Source organism: Gadus chalcogrammus, chromosome 12 (assembly GCF_026213295.1).
Source record: "Gadus chalcogrammus isolate NIFS_2021 chromosome 12, NIFS_Gcha_1.0, whole genome shotgun sequence".
Classification (NCBI taxonomy): domain Eukaryota; kingdom Metazoa; phylum Chordata; class Actinopteri; order Gadiformes; family Gadidae; genus Gadus; species Gadus chalcogrammus.
In genome coordinates, this window is record NC_079423.1 from 6,836,579 (window position 1) to 6,851,552 (window position 14,974).

The following is a 14,974-nucleotide window of genomic DNA, read 5'->3' on the forward strand; positions in this document are numbered from 1 at the left end:
TCTCGGAAGCTAAGCAGGGTCGGGCCTGGTTAGTACTTGGATGGGAGTCCGCCTGGGAATACCAGGTGCTGTAAGCTTTTTCTTTTTCAACTCGAGCTCATTGACTCCGTGGCCTACCGTGGCGTACCGTGACCTGATGTTTACTGCCAACCGCTTTGGAGGATTTAAGCAACATACAAAAACTGACAACGTATCTCAAAACTATTTTTGTGAAACATGAGGACAGTATAGTGATACTGCCAGCAGTCAGCACCAGAGAGCTGAACCGACAGTTGTACATTTCTTAAACTTTCACCAACACAAACACGCACGCTCACTTCAGATCATGGGAGGACGTCAAAATCACCACCCATTCTCTGACACTTTAACCGTTAACCTTGCTTCAAACATTTAACATCACTTGCACACGCAGTGTATTTCGGATAATTAATGAATTCAGATGTCACAATGATCGTTTACATGGATAGGAGTCCTACTGAATCAATTACATGCCGTTTATATCTAACTAATGATTGTTTTTGTAAAAGTGTAACGTCGAGCCTCAGCAGCTTTCTCACTCCTTATGTGCTACTGTATAAAACCTGGTTTTGCGCCCGCACTAATTGCTTACTGACATACCACCCTGAACACTGCCCGATCTCGTCTGATCTCGGAAGCTAAGCAGGGTCGGGCCTGGTTGGTACTTGGATGGGAGACCGCCTGGGAATACCAGGTGCTGTAAGCTTTTTCTTTTTCAACTCGAGCTCGTTGCCTCCGTGGCCTACCGTGGCGTACCGTGACTTGATGTTTACTGCCAACCGCTTTGGAGGATTTAAGCAACATACAAAAACTGACAACGTACTCTCAAAACTATTTTTGTGAAACATGAGGACAGTATAGTGATACTGCCAGCAGGGAGCACCAGAGAGCTGAACCGACAGTTGTACATTTCTTAAACTTTCACCAACACAAACACGCACGCTCACTTCAGATCATGGGAGGACGTCAAAAAATCACCACCCATTCTCTGACACTTTAACCGTTAACCTTGGTTCAAACATTTAACATCACACGCACACGCAGTGTATTTCAGATAATTAATGAATTCAGATGTCACAATGATCGTTTACATGGATAAGGAGTCCTACTGAATCAATTACTAGCCGTTATATCTAACTAATGATTGTTTTTGTAAAAGTGTAACGTCAAGCCTCAGCAGCTTGCTCCTGACTCCTTATGTGCTACTGTATAAAACCTGGTTTTGCGCCGCACTAATTGCTTACGGCCATACCACCCTGAACACGCCCGATCTTGTCTGATCTCGGTAGCTAAGCAGGGTCGGGCCTGGTTAGTACTTGGATGGGAGACCGCCTGGGAATACCAGGTGCTGTAAGCTTTTTCTTTTTCAATTCGAGCTCATTACCTCCGTGGCCTACCGTGGCGTACCGTGACCTGATGTTTACTGCCAACCGCTTTGGAGGATTTAAGCAACATACAAAAACTGACAACGTCTCTCAAAACTGTTTTGTGAAACATGAGGACAGTATAGTGATACTGCCAGCAGGGAGCACCAGAGAGCTGAACCGAAAGCTGTACATTTCTTAAACTTTCACCAACACAAACACGCACGCTCACTTCAGATCATGGGAGGACGTCAAAAAATCACCACCCATTCTCTGACACTTAACCGTTAACCTTGGTTCAAACATTTAACATCACACGCACATGCAGTGTATTTCAGATAATTAATGAATTCAGATGTCACAATGATCGTTTACATGGATAAGGAGTCCTACTGAATCAATTACTGCCGTTTATATCTAACTAATGATTGTTTTTGTAAAAGTGTAACGTCGAGCCTCAGCAGCTTTCTCACTCCTTATGTGCTTCTGTATAAAACCTGGTTTTGCGCCTGCACTATTTCTTACGGCCATACCACCCTGAACACGCCCGATCTCGTCTAATCTCGGAAGCTAAGCAGGGTCGGGCCTGGTTAGTACTTGGATGGGAGACCGCCTGGGAATACCAGGTGCTGTAAGCTTTTTCTTTTTCAACTCAAGCTCATTGCCTCCGTGGCCTACCGTGACCTGATGTTTACTGCCAACCGCTTTGGAGGATTTAAGCAACATACAAAGACTGACAACGTCTCTCAAAACTATTTTTGTGAAACATGAGGACAGTATAGTCATACTGCCAGCAGGGAGCACCAGAGAGCTGAAACGACAGTTGTACATTGCTTAAACTTTCACCAACACAAAACACGCACGCTCACTTCAGATCATGGGAGGACGTCAAAAAATCACCACCCATTCTCTGACCCTTTAACCGTTAACCTTGGTTCAAACATTTAACATCACACGCACACGCAGTGTATTGCAGATAATTAATAAATTCAGTTGTCACAATGATCGTTTACATGGATAAGGAGTCCTACTGAATCAATTACTGCCGTTTATATCTAACTAATGATTGTTTTTGTAAAAGTGTAACGTCGAGCCTCAGCAGGTTTCTCACTCCTTATGTGCTACTGTATAAAACCTGGTTTTGCGCTAGCACGATTTGCTTACGGCCATACCACCCTGAACACGCCCGATCTTGTCTGATCTCGGATGCTAAGCAGGGTTGGGCCTGGTTAGTACTTGGATGGGAGACCGCCTGGGAATACCAGGTGCTGTAAGCTTTTTCTTTTTCAACTCGAGCTCATTGCCTCCGTGGCCTACCGTGACCTGATGTTTACTGCCAACCGCTTTGGAGGATTTAAGCAACATACAAAGACTGACAACGTCTCTCAAAACTATTTTTGTGAAACATGAGGACAGTATAGTGATACTGCCAGCAGAGAGCACCAGAGAGCTGAAACGACAGTTGTACATTTCTTAAACTTTCACCAACACAAACACGCACGCTCACTTCAGATCATGGGAGGACGTCCAAAAATCACCACCCATTCTCTGACACTTTAACCGTTAACCTTGGTTCAAACATTTAACATCACACGCACACGCAGTGTATTTCAGATAATTAATGAATTCAGATGTCACAATGATCGTTTACTTGGATAAGGAGTCCTACTGAATCAATTACTGCCGTTTATATCTAACTAATGATTGTTTTTGTAAAAGTGTAACGTCGAGCCTCAGCAGCTTTCTCACTCCTTATGTGCTTCTGTATAAAACCTGGTTTTGCGCCAGCACTAATTTCTTACGGCCATACCACCCTGAACACGCCCGATCTCGTCTGATCTCGGAAGCTAAGCAGGGTCGGGCCTGGTTAGTACTTGGATGGGAGACCGCCTGGGAATACCAGGTGCTGTAAGCTTTTTCTTTTTCAACTCAAGCTCATTGCCTCCGTGGCGTACCGTGACCTGATGTTTACTGCCAACCGCTTTGGAGGATTTAAGCAACATACAAAAACTGACAACGTCTCTCAAAACTATTTTTGTGAAACACGAGGACAGTATAGTGATACTGCCAGCAGGGAGCACCAGAGAGCTGAAACGACAGTTGTACATTTCTTAAACTTTCACCAACACAAACACGCACGCTCACTTCAGATCATGGGAGGACGTCCAAAAATCACCACCCATTCTCTGACACTTTAACCGTTAACCTTGCTTCAAACATTGAACATCACTTGCACACGCAGTGTATTTCGGATAATTAATGAATTCAGATGTCACAATGATCGTTTACATGGATAAGGAGTCCTACTGAATCAATTACTGCCGTTTATATCTAACTAATGATTGTTTTTGTAAAAGTGTAACGTCAAGCCTCAGCAGCTTTCTCACTCCTTATGTGCTACTGTATAAAACCTGGTTTTGCGCCTGCACTTTTTGCTTACGGACATACCACCCTGAACACGCCCGATCTCGTCTGATCTCGGAAGCTAAGCAGGGTCGGGCCTGGTTAGTACTTGGATGGGAGACCGCCTGGGAATACCAGGTGCTGTAAGCTTTTTCTTTTTCAACTCGAGCTCATTGCCTCCGTGGCCTACCGTGACATGATGTTTACTGCCAACCGCTTTGGAGGATTTAAGCAACATACAAAGACTGACAACGTCTCTCAAAACTATTTTTGTGAAACACGAGGACAGTATAGTGATACTGCCAGCAGGGAGCACCAGAGAGCTGAAACGACAGTTGTACATTTCTTAAACTTTCACCAACACAAACACGCACGCTCACTTCAGATCATGGGAGGACGTCCAAAAATCACCACCCATTCTCTGACACTTTAACCGTTAACCTTGGTTCAAACATTTAACATCACACGCACACGCAGTGTATTTCAGATAATTAATGAATTCAGATGTCACAATGATCGTTTACTTGGATAAGGAGTCCTACTGAATCAATTACTGCCGTTTATATCTAACTAATGATTGTTTTTGTATAAGTGTAACGTCGAGCCTCAGCAGGTTTCTCACTCCTTATGTGCTACTGTATAAAACCTGGTTTTGCGCCAGCACTAATTGCTTACGGCTATACCACCCTGAACACGCCCGATCTCGTCTGATCTCGGAAGCTAAGCAGGGTCGGGCCTGGTTAGTACTTGGATGGGAGACCGCCTGGGAATACCAGGTGCTGTAAGCTTCTTCTTTTTCAACTCGAGCTCATTGCCTCCGTGGCCTACCGTGACCTGATGTTTACTGCCAACCGCTTTGGAGGATTTAAGCAACATACAAAGACTGACAACGTCTCTCAAAACTATTTTTGTGAAACACGAGGACAGTATAGTGATACTGCCAGCAGGGAGCACCAGAGAGCTGAAACGACAGTTGTACATTTCTTAAACTTTCACCAACACAAACACGCACGCTCACTTCAGATCATGGGAGGACGTCCAAAAAATCACCACCCATTCTCTGACACTTTAACCGTTAACCTTGGTTCAAACATTTAACATCACACGCACACGCAGTGTATTTCAGATAATTAATGAATTCAGATGTCACAATGATCGTTTACATGGATAAGGAGCCCTACTGAATCAATTACTGCCGTTTATATCTAACTAATGATTGTTTTTGTATAAGTGTAACGTCGAGCCTCAGCAGGTTTCTCACTCCTTATGTGCTACTGTATAAAACCTGGTTTTGCGCCAGCACTATTTGATTACGGCCATACCATCCTGAACACGCCCGATCTCGTCTGATCTCAGAAGCTCAGCAGGGTCGGGGCTGGTTAGTACTTGGATGGGAGACCGCCTGGGAATACCAGGTGCTGTAAGCTGTTACTTTTTCAACTCGAGCTCATTGCCTCCGTGGCCTACCGTGACCTGATGTTTACTGCCAACCGCTTTGGAGGATTTAAGCAACATACAAAGACTGACAACGTCTCTCAAAACTATTTTTGTAAAACATGAGGACAGTATAGTGATACTGCCAGCAGGGAGCACCAGAGAGCTGAAACGACAGTTGTACATTTCTTAAACTTTCACCAACACAAACACGCACGCTCACTTCAGATCATGGGAGGACGTCAAAAAATCACCACCCATTCTCTGACACTTTAACCGTTAACCTTGGTTCAAACATTTAACATCACACGCACACGCAGTGTATTTCAGATAATTAATGAATTCAGATGTCACAATGATCGTTTACATGGATAAGGAGTCCTACTGAATCAATTACTGCCGTTTATATCTAACTAATGATTGTTTTTGTAAGAGTGTAACGTCGAGCCTCAGCAGCTTTCTCACTCCTTATGTGCTACTGTATAAAACCTGGTTTTGCGCCTGCACTAATTGCTTACGGCCATACCACCCTGAACACGCCCATTGAGGAAGTGATACGCCCATTGAGGAAGTGTTTGGTGTGCTTGAGTGGTGAGAGGAGGACGGTGTTGGAGCGAGGATTCTTTTGGTGGTAAATCAAGTATTTATAGATATTTTTTTGGTTAGTTTTTCGTCTCGTCGTTTATTCCCCCGACAGCTTGCTGTTTGGGGGAGTATTAGTATACTTTAGTTCGGTTTTTTTCGATGTCTCACGCGGTTTCGGAAACTCGAATGGAGGACGGCATGGAACGGAACACGGCTCCTGCTGCGGTGACGGATGGTGGTTGTGTGGCGAAGAGGACATCGGAGGACGTACTAGGCGGGAGACCGGTGACTGCGGAGAGAGCAACAAGAGAGAAGGAGGACAAGGTTGCGGATGGTGGCCCGAGCTACAGCAGGGAGTTGTCTGTGGCTGTGGAGCTTGTGGGAGAGGAGAAAATCCCGATGATTGAGATGCTAAGGGCGATGCAGAGTGTATGTGGATTGGTCTTGGGATGTCGCTACCTCTCATTGAACCAATATGAAGTAACGATGAATCACCCCAACGGGAAGAGGCGATTGTTGGATGGTTTTAGGATAAGGGGGACCAGCGTCGTCGCAAAAGACTTGACTGCAGATGAGATGGTGGTGTCCTTTATGAGTCTACCAGTGTACATTACGGATGAGGAGATTCTGAAGAAGCTTGCGGACTGGGGTGTGGAGGCAGTTTCGCCGATTGCAAGGAGGAAGTGGCCTGGGATGACCATATGTGAGGGTACACGGTTTGTTAAGGTGAAGTTTAACAAGGAAGTACGGTCCTTGCCTTGGTCCACACGTTTTGACACTGAAAAGGGTGCTGAATATTTCCGTGTCATCCATGACAGACAATTAAAGGTGTGTAGATTGTGCATCCAGCCTGGACATATAGTGAGGGACTGTCCTGACTTCCTCTGTCGGAAGTGCGGGAAGCAGGGGCACTATGCAAGGGAGTGTGTGGCTGTGATTAAATGCAGAGAGTGTGGTAATAGAAAGGAAAATTGTGTGTGTAAGGAGGAGCAGGTGGGAGGGGGTGCCCTCTCAGTTACCCAGACTCAAGGGCTGTATCGTTGGAGAGTGAGGGAAGTGGAGGGGAAGAGAGTGCGGAAGAGGAGATGGAGCACGGGGAGCTGTCTGACGGGGAGACAGTCTTGGACAGTCAGCTACAGGTTGAGCTGAAGGACCCGGGTGTGGGGGGCACGGGGTTGCCCGGGGGGCAAAGCTCTCAAGTAGAGCTTTCCTCTCTACCGGCATCTGGGCACCCTACACCAGCGGAGGGCATAGCCAAGGTGCCGCGGGGGTCTGGACAGTTGGGGAACGAGGCGGGACATGGCACGGGGGCTAGCCTGGAAGTTGATTTGGTTGTGTCAATGGCCCCGGCATCAGGGGGAGATGGGGGCACAGGGATGGGGGGGGGCAGGAGCTCTCAAGCGGGGCTCCTCTCTTTACAGGCGCCCGGGTGGCCTACAGTAGAGGAAGATGCAGCCTGGGGGTCTTGTGCTGTGACTATTGAGGATACAGCCGACGCGTCTCATTGGCGTGGTATGGCGCCTATAATTCCCCCCCCCACACTGGCTGATGGAAGGGAGAGGGAGAATAAGTCTGGGAATGAGGCGTTGGGTGTTTGTAGGGAGAGGGCGCCCAGGGTCAGACGCAGGAGAGGGGTTGATTCCGATGAGGAACAGAGGAACTTGAAAAAGAAAGGGGTACGTAAAAAAAAAAAATGATTTTAACAGTAATACCCACTCTGTGTCTTTTGATTTCAATGGTCACACTCACATCAATTAACATCAACGGTCTTAACAATATGGCGAAGTTTGATGAGGTGTTAATCAATTTTAAATCCGATATTTTAGTGCTGCAGGAAACAAACTGGACACAGGCTAAAATGCCAGAAATCAAGGAGAAATGGAGGGGACTGTTATTCGTCAATTGTGGGACGGCAAGATCGTGTGGTGTGGCAATACTTGTAAAGGAGGATGTGGTTGGGAATGTGAAGGAGGTTCTGAATGATGGGAAGGGGAGGATTTTCACAAGTATTTTGTTAGGAACAGCACTTTAGTCATGGTAACGGAATCAGGGACGTTAGGATTTAGTGTGTAGTGTGGGCATTGTTTTTCCTGCTTGTTAAGACCTGGCAGACCACTCCGACGCAAATGTTTGTTGTGTATGATTAGGGTTAACCTCTCTATATGATTGTTGCGTACATTTGTGATTATCAACTGTCTGTATGTCTTCTGTGTGTCATACTGTGTTTGGTTATGACCGTAAAAGATTGTAAATTACTGTAAATACGGAATTTTAATTGTAAACTATATTTTTTGATAATAAAAAAAAAAAAAAAAAAAAACAACACGCCCGATCTCGTCTGATCTCGGTAGCTAAGCAGGGTCGGGCCTGGTTAGTACTTGGATGGGAGACCGCCTGGGAATACCAGGTGCTGTAAGCTTTTTCTTTTTCAACTCGAGCTCATTGCCTCCGTGGCCTACCGTGGCGTACCGTGACCTGATGTTTACTGCCAACCGCTTTGGAGGATTTAAGCAACATACAAAAACTGACAACGTCTCTCAAAACTATTTTTGTGAAACATGAGGACAGTATAGTGATACTGCCAGCAGGGAGCACCAGAGAGCTGAACCGACAGTTGTACATTTCTTAAACTTTCACCAACACAAACACGCACGCTCACTTCAGATCATGGGAGGACGTCAAAAAATCACCACCCATTCTCTGACACTTTAACCGTTAACCTTGGTTCAAACATTTAACATCACACGCACACGCAGTGTATTTCAGATAATTAATGAATTCAGATGTCACAATGATCGTTTACATGGATAAGGAGTCCTACTGAATCAATTACTGCCGTTTATATCTAACTAATGATTGTTTTTGTAAAAGTGTAACGTCGAGCCTCAGCAGCTTTCTCACTCCTTATGTGCTACTGTATAAAACCTGGTTTTGCGCCTGCACTAATTGCTTACGGCCATACCACCCTGAACACGGCCCATCTCGTCTGAACTCGGAAGCTAAGCAGGGTCGGGCCTGGTTAGTACTTGGATGGGAGACCGTCTGGGAATACCAGGTGCTGTAAGCTTTTTCTTTTTCAACTCAAGCTCATTGACTCCGTGGCCTACCGTGGCGTACCGTGACCTGATGTTTACTGCCAACCGCTTTGGAGGATTTAAGCAACATACAAAAACTGACAACGTCTCTCAAAACTATTTTGTGAAACATGAGGACAGTATAGTGATACTGCCAGCAGGGAGCACCAGAGAGCTGAACCGACAGTTGTACATTTCTTAAACTTTCACCAACACAAACACGCACGCTCACTTCAGATCATGGGAGGACGTCAAAAAATCACCACCCATTCTCTGACACTTTAACCGTTAACCTTGGTTCAAACATTTAACATCACACGCACACGCAGTGTATTTCAGATAATTAATGAATTCAGATGTCACAATGATCGTTTACATGGATAAGGAGTCCTACTGAATCAATTACTGCCGTTTATATCTAACTAATGATTGTTTTTGTAAAAGTGTAACGTCGAGCCTCAGCAGCTTTCTCACTCCTTATGTGCTACTGTATAAAACCTGGTTTTGCGCCTGCACTAATTGCTTACGGCCATACCACCCTGAACACGGCCCATCTCGTCTGAACTCGGAAGCTAAGCAGGGTCGGGCCTGGTTAGTACTTGGATGGGAGACCGTCTGGGAATACCAGGTGCTGTAAGCATTTTCTTTTTCAACTCGAGCTCATTGACTCCGTGGCCTACCGTGGCGTACCGTGACCTGATGTTTACTGCCAACCGCTTTGGAGGATTTAAGCAACATACAAAAACTGACAACGTCTCTCAAAACTATTTTTGTGAAACATGAGGACAGTATAGTGATACTGCCAGCAGGGAGCACCAGAGAGCTGAACCGACAGTTGTACATTTCTTAAACTTTCACCAACACAAACACGCACGCTCACTTCAGATCATGGGAGGACGTCAAAAAATCACCACCCATTCTCTGACACTTTAACCGTTAACCTTGGTTCAAACATTTAACATCACACGCACACGCAGTGTATTTCAGATAATTAATGAATTCAGATGTCACAATGATCGTTTACATGGATAAGGAGTCCTACTGAATCAATTACTGCCGTTTATATCTAACTAATGATTGTTTTTGTAAGAGTGTAACGTCGAGCCTCAGCAGCTTTCTCACTCCTTATGTGCTACTGTATAAAACCTGGTTTTGCGCCTGCACTAATTGCTTACGGCCATACCACCCTGAACACGCCCGATCTCGTCTGATCTCGGAAGCTAAGCAGGGTCGGGCCTGGTTAGTATTTGGATGGGAGACCTCCTCAGAAGCCCAGGTTGCTGTAAGTAGTGACGGGTGTCACCAAAAAGAAAAAAAAAAACACGCCCGATCTCGTCTGATCCCGTTCAGCTGTGCAACCAGGAAGTGAGCAGGGAGCAGAGAGAGCAGGTGGAGAGAGCAGGTGGACTTTTTTGTTTGTGCTAGATTTAAAGTGAGTGAGTGTGTTTTACTTTTTGTTTTAGTTTTTTTTATTCCCCCAGCAGCTTGCTGTTCGGGGGAACGTCTTTTTTGTTTTTGTTTGTGTGTGTGTTTGAATGAGTGACGTAATGGAGAGGAGAGAGCGAGTAGAGAGGAGTAGGACGGATCTCATGGCAACTGACAGCGGACCGGCAAGCACAACGACACAGAATATGGACAACGGCATGGAGCAGACATCGCCCAAGAACACCGACCATGGAAAGACCCCGACCACGAGCAGGATCATGGACAACGGCAAGACGCAGCAACCGACAAAGAACGCCGACATTGGAAAGGAAACGACTATGAGAAGGATCACGGACAACAGTAAAAGTACCTCGGAACTTCTTCAAAGCACAGATAAGAAATTTGAGAAGGAGCTTACCTTGGCGGTAGAGATCGTTGGAGATGAGATGGTGACTATGATGGAGCTTCTAAGTGAGGTTAAAAAAACGTGCGGGGTGGTGAATGGATGCCGTTTTAAAATGCCCAAAAAGTACGAAATAACAATGGACAATGTTGAAGGGAAGGATAAACTGTTAGATGGGATTAGAATAAAGAAGAGCACGGTAGTGGCAAAAGAAATTAGAAATGACGAATTAGTTGTATCTTTTTTAAACTTGCCGACGTACATTGTGGATGGTGTCATTCTTGCCAAACTTGCAGAATGGGGAGTTAAGGCAATCTCGCCAATTAAAAGAAGAATGTGGCCAGGAACTGACATAGCCGATGGAACCAGGTTCTTGAAGGTCCGGTTCACTGAAACAGTGAAATCGCTACCTTACACAACAAAGTTCGAAACACTAGAGGGGGGAGAGTACTTCCGCGTGATCCATGACAGGCAGATGAAAGTATGCAGATTATGTATAAAACCGGGTCACATCTTCCGAGAATGCCCAGAATTCAGATGTCACAGGTGTAAAAAACAGGGACACTATGCAAGGGAGTGTGTTCCAGAAGCAGCGGAGAGAGAGGATGTCAGCGTCGCGGAGGAGGTCAACGTCGCGGAGGAGGTCAACAGCACTGACGGCGAGGAGGAGGAGACGGACAGCGACGAGGACGACATGCAGACGGAGGGAGACCTAGGGGGCGTCCCAGAGAGCAGGGCGGAGACCATGGTGCAGAACCAAAGACGGCATCCCCTGAGTGACGTCGCAGCAGGAGACGTGTTGGGAGCTGTGGGGCAGGAGGAGAGCCGGTCCGGAGAGGAATCGAGTGGAGAGAAGGCTCCTCGCGAGACGACTCCAGCAGACGGAACCGGCAGCGTTGGGGTAAAGGAGCATGGAGATGGAAACCGAGACGAGAGGGAAACTGCGATGGACTTCATGATTATCGAGGATATTTCAGAGGCAGAGAGTGTAAGCAGACCGCAGAAGGAACGAAAGGCGGAGGAGACCACAAAGAAAAGAAAAGCTGCGCTCCAAGCTGAGGAGAAAAGGAGGAAGAGGGAGGAAAGAAGGACAAAATGAAGGTTGGGAATGAAACCGTAATTATGTGTTTAATGTTAAGCTTGATTTCATTCAACACAAATGGGCTAAGGAATCAAAGCAAATTTGGAAAACTATTAATTAAATGTAAAAATAATGACATGTTATGTCTGCAAGAAACGAACTGGACAGACCATATCATGAAAGATATAAAAACGAAATGGACAGACATTATGTATGCAAACCATGGTACGGATAAATCATGTGGGGTAGCAATCCTGATAAAAAATAATACTGTAGAAAACCTCAAAGAAATCTACAAAGATAAAAAAGGAAGAGTCATAATCATAGAATTTAAATACAAAAAGATAGAGTACAGAATAATTAATATATATGCACCAAATATAGAAGCAGACAGGAAGGCTTTTCTTTTGGATTTAGGAAAATGGTGTGTGGGAAACTGTATAATAGTGGGAGATTTTAATTTAAAAAGTACAAGGTTGGATATGGCAATAGGGAAGGAATTTAAAAATGATGCTTCAAGAAAGGTTTTTCTGAAAACAATGGAGGAAAAACAATTAATTGATGTATGGAGAAACGAAAACCCAAACAGGAGAGAGTACTCAAGAAGGCAAATGGTAATGGGGGAATTAAAACAAAGCCGAATAGACTTGTGTATAGCACATCAGACAATGGTTAAATTTATAAAAAATATGATGCATAAATTCACATCATTCAGTGACCATGCAATCCTGTCAATAGAGGTTGGTACTGGGATAGAGAGAAGGGGAGGAGGAGTGTGGTGCCTAAACAGTACTCTCCTAGAGGAAGAGGGATATAGAAATAAAATAGTGGCCTGCATAGAGAATGGAAGAAAGAACATGGACATGTGTAGAAACAAGGGATTATGGTGGGAAAGACTGAAGCAAAAGATAAGGACAATAAGTATTAGATATGCAAAGGTCCGGGCTTTTAAAGAAAGAGAGAAAATAAAATGTTTGAAGGATGAGCTGGCAGAAGAGGCAGAAAGAATTGATAAGGATCCAAAACATAGCATAGAAAAATACATAAAGGTGAAATCCAAACTGGACGTTTATGAACAGAATAAATGTATGGGGGCAATAACAAGGAGTAGGGAGAAATATGCGATGATGGGGGAGAGATGCACAGGCTATTTTTTGGGATTAGAAAAAAGGAAACAGGAAAGGGTATATATTGAAGAGTTAGAAAATGAAAATGGAGAGATAATAAATGATTTTGTAGACATTATTGGAAATGTTGGGACATTTTATAAAAATCTATACAAAAAAGGAAATGCAAAGAAGGAAGATATAAATGCAGTATTAGGTAATATTAATAAAACGATAACAAATGATGAGAAAAGTATGTGTGATGACAACATCAAAGACATAGAAATAAAGGAAGCAATAATGTCATTAAATACCAATAAAAGTCCGGGAACAGATGGCCTTACAAGTGAATTTTATAAAACATTTATAGACGATCTGCTACCAATTTTAAACATACTTTATGCAGAGATGGAGAAGGAGCAGGAGATACCAGAGTCGCTGGCAACAGGACTAATAACGATCATATATAAAAATAAGGGAAGCAAAAGAAAACTGGAAAACTATAGGCCGCTAACTGTACTAAACACGGATTACAAGATCTTAACAAAGGTATTAGCAAACAGAATAAAAACAGCAGCACCAACAATCATAGCACCAACACAGGCGTATGGGATACCAGGGAGGGACATATCGGACATTATTTGCACAATAAGGGACACAATCGAATGCATGGGGAAGGATGGTGGAATTATTTTAAGTATGGACCTTAATAAAGCCTTCGATAGGGTTGAGCATAGTTTTTTATTTTGCACATTAGAAAAATTTGGTTTTGGGCAAAGAATAATCAACTGGATTAAATTATTGTACAAAAATGCAAGGAGTAGGATAAAAATAAATGGAGCTATAACAGATCCTTTTCCATTGGAAAGATCTGTGAGGCAAGGGTGCCCGCTATCGGCAGTACTTTACAGCTTAACTGCAGAAAGTCTCGCGGAAATGATAAAGAAGGATAAGGAAATAGAGGGGATAAAATTGCCAAATGGGGGTGAAAGCAAAATACAGCAATATGCTGATGACACCACATGTATGGTAAAAAATATGAATAGCGTGAAAAGGATAATGGGAAAAATGGAAATATATGGGAGAGCAGCAGGGGCTAAAGTAAATATAGACAAAACTGAAATAATGTACGTCGGAAATATAAACCAAAATGATTGTAACATACCTTTTAGAGTTTCAAATGATTATATGAAAATATTGGGGATAAATATGGGAGTGAAAGAAAAGGAGGCGAGAGATGAGACATGGAATGGGGTAATAAATAAAGTGAAAAACACATTAAATGCGTGGAAGCCGAGGAGATTGAAATTAAAGGGGAAGGTTTTAGTGGTAAATGCATTAATACTATCCCAGATTGTCTATGTCTTGACTGTGATAGACATGCCAGAGTGGGTGCACAAAGAGCTAAACGGCACAATTACAAATTACATTTGGGATGGGAAACTGGCAAGAATAGCACAAAAGACACTGATAGGGAAATATGAAGAAGGAGGATTGAAATTGGTGGACTTGAATATTAAGAAAAAAGCAATACGAATAAAAACTGTTAAAAAGTATCTGTACGATAGGGTTGATTATGGATGGAAAAATGTTTTTAAGGAATATTTATATAAAAATGGAAGATGTGAAGAAAACGGTCTAATAATGATAATGAAAAACTCCATGTATGAGAAAGTGCCTAGATATTATAAAGAGGTGTTTGATGCATGGGGGAAATACAGAATAAACATTAAATATGAATGCACAAAATACAGTCAGGTAATAAATCAACCAATATGGTGTAACCCATTGATAAAAATGAACAATAACATGCTATGGGATAAAAAAATATTTTATTCTGGACTAACGCAAATAAAACATTGCCTATATGAATTCATACCTGGGTTTCTAAGATACCAGGCTATAATAGACACAGTTAAGGAGTATGATGAAGAAATGAACGAAACCACTACTGTAAATATGTACGATAAAATAAAAGAAAGCATACCAATAGATTGGGTGAGGCAAATAGAAAATAACGTGGTTATAGAAAGGAAAATAACGTTCCCCGAGTTATATATAGAAAATAATGGGGAAAAAAG

General features: G+C 43.5%; 10 non-coding genes and 1 pseudogene across 10 annotated transcripts; all 11 read left to right on the top strand.

The window, feature by feature from the left end:
* The first annotated feature begins 604 nt into the window (after positions 1-604).
* Positions 605-724, top strand: LOC130395681 (5S ribosomal RNA). Its single transcript, XR_008898708.1, has one exon. It is a non-coding gene; the product is annotated as a 5S ribosomal RNA (ribosomal RNA).
* A 532-nt stretch (positions 725-1,256) lies between these two features.
* On the top strand, positions 1,257-1,375 carry LOC130400958 (5S ribosomal RNA). Its single transcript, XR_008903424.1, has one exon. It is a non-coding gene; the product is annotated as a 5S ribosomal RNA (ribosomal RNA).
* Positions 1,376-1,901: 526 nt separating this feature from the next.
* Positions 1,902-2,020, top strand: LOC130394198 (5S ribosomal RNA). The gene has a single exon (XR_008897380.1). It is a non-coding gene; the product is annotated as a 5S ribosomal RNA (ribosomal RNA).
* A 520-nt stretch (positions 2,021-2,540) lies between these two features.
* LOC130401095 (5S ribosomal RNA) lies at positions 2,541-2,659 on the top strand. Its single transcript, XR_008903555.1, has one exon. It is a non-coding gene; the product is annotated as a 5S ribosomal RNA (ribosomal RNA).
* A 519-nt stretch (positions 2,660-3,178) lies between these two features.
* Positions 3,179-3,297, top strand: LOC130400006 (5S ribosomal RNA). Its single transcript, XR_008902494.1, has one exon. It is a non-coding gene; the product is annotated as a 5S ribosomal RNA (ribosomal RNA).
* A 519-nt stretch (positions 3,298-3,816) lies between these two features.
* On the top strand, positions 3,817-3,935 carry LOC130400551 (5S ribosomal RNA). The gene has a single exon (XR_008903032.1). It is a non-coding gene; the product is annotated as a 5S ribosomal RNA (ribosomal RNA).
* Positions 3,936-4,454: 519 nt separating this feature from the next.
* Positions 4,455-4,573, top strand: LOC130399799 (5S ribosomal RNA). Its single transcript, XR_008902297.1, has one exon. It is a non-coding gene; the product is annotated as a 5S ribosomal RNA (ribosomal RNA).
* Positions 4,574-5,093: 520 nt separating this feature from the next.
* LOC130396027 (5S ribosomal RNA) lies at positions 5,094-5,212 on the top strand (annotated as a pseudogene).
* A 3,540-nt stretch (positions 5,213-8,752) lies between these two features.
* Positions 8,753-8,871, top strand: LOC130395149 (5S ribosomal RNA). The gene has a single exon (XR_008898237.1). It is a non-coding gene; the product is annotated as a 5S ribosomal RNA (ribosomal RNA).
* A 528-nt stretch (positions 8,872-9,399) lies between these two features.
* Positions 9,400-9,518, top strand: LOC130395251 (5S ribosomal RNA). The gene has a single exon (XR_008898329.1). It is a non-coding gene; the product is annotated as a 5S ribosomal RNA (ribosomal RNA).
* A 529-nt stretch (positions 9,519-10,047) lies between these two features.
* LOC130394985 (5S ribosomal RNA) lies at positions 10,048-10,167 on the top strand. The gene has a single exon (XR_008898091.1). It is a non-coding gene; the product is annotated as a 5S ribosomal RNA (ribosomal RNA).
* The last annotated feature ends 4,807 nt before the right edge of the window (positions 10,168-14,974 follow it).